The following is a 1271-nucleotide window of genomic DNA, read 5'->3' as shown; positions in this document are numbered from 1 at the left end:
GGTAGCTGTGTAATGAGGGCTCATCTACCTGTCCCAACCCCCGGCTCTGATTTGCCTATTCAGGTGGTGTAAATACTTCCACCAGGACCTATTTCAAGTCATTACGATGTCCCTGACTGGGGAGATACAGGGAGCACACCATTTACTGTTTCCCCTACATTTTCACCTCACTCTGCTCTCTTCTGGGAGTTGCTGGCTGTCTCGGAGGGTTGGTGGTTCTGGTGGCTCAAGACCACAGGTAATTATCAAATACTTAGGAAGCGATGTGTTTTGAGCACTTTTACCTTTTAAAAATGTGCTTTGTGGCTAGGCATGGTGGCTCACACCTGTAGTCCCAGCACTGGGAGGCTGAGGTGGGTGGATTGCTTGAGCTCAGGAGTTTAAGACCAGCCTGGGCAACATGGCAAAATCCTGTCTACCAAAAATACACACACATACACACAAATACACACACACACACACACAATTGGCCTGGTGCAGTATTGTGCGTTTATGGTCACAGTTACTTGGGCGAGCGAGGTAGGAGGATAGCTGGAGCCAGGAGGCTGCAGTGAGCCATGATCACACCACTGCACTCAGCCTGGGTGACAGAGTGAGACTCTGTCTCAAAGTGTGGGGAAAATAGATATGTATACACATATATAATTGTTAAGTGTGTTTAGTTTTTTACTAATGTCTGTGATTAACAGCTGGCTGGCCAGATTCCTGAGAACGGAACAGTTTGCCCCAGGCCATCCAGCTTGTCATGGGCCCAGGGCAGAACTTGGGAGTAGGCGGTCCTGGGTTCCAGAAGGGCTCCCATGCCCCTGTCTTATTGTTCTGTCAACAGGACATTTACGGGGGGAGTTGTTGATTCTGGGTCTTTTAGGGGACTCTGTGATTAAGAAACAGCAGGGATGTTGCAACAGCAGGGATGAGGTGGGCCTGGGGAGGCTTCAGTGGCGGGTCTTCATTCCTAGCTGCTGACCTGGTCTGCCTTGAGATAAAGGCTAAGACCCAGAGAGCGGACCATGTCCGAGGGGTCAAAGCGACTAAGCCGTCGGGGCAGTGGGGCATAACCGAACGCGAAACGCCAACCGAGACTGAAGCACGGGTTTCTCGGGCCAGCCCACGCCTCCTGCCTCAGCTCAACGCCACTCCCTCCCCGCCAAGTGGCTCTCCGCTCTGGAGGCGGGACCGAGCTCTCTGGTGGCCCCTGGAAGCTCGCGGCGGAGAGCTCTGGGAGGCTGGGAGGGGAGTGAGGGGAGTGAGGGGAGGGGCGCGGACTGGGC

The 1271-nt window shown here is 53.9% G+C and overlaps 1 long non-coding RNA gene across 1 annotated transcript; it reads left to right on the top strand.

Moving 5' to 3' along the window:
• Positions 1-323: 323 nt before the first annotated feature.
• Positions 324-610, top strand: LOC116556024. The gene is made up of 2 exons (XR_004270790.1): positions 324-353; positions 520-610. It is a non-coding gene; the product is annotated as an uncharacterized LOC116556024 (long non-coding RNA).
• The last annotated feature ends 661 nt before the right edge of the window (positions 611-1271 follow it).

Source organism: Sapajus apella, unplaced genomic scaffold, assembly GCF_009761245.1.
Source record: "Sapajus apella isolate SASKATOON/1434 unplaced genomic scaffold, GSC_monkey_1.0 scaffold16, whole genome shotgun sequence".
Taxonomy (NCBI): domain Eukaryota; kingdom Metazoa; phylum Chordata; class Mammalia; order Primates; family Cebidae; genus Sapajus; species Sapajus apella.
The sequence above is the reverse complement of the archived record's forward strand: the minus strand, read 5'-3'. Positions and strand labels throughout refer to the sequence as shown.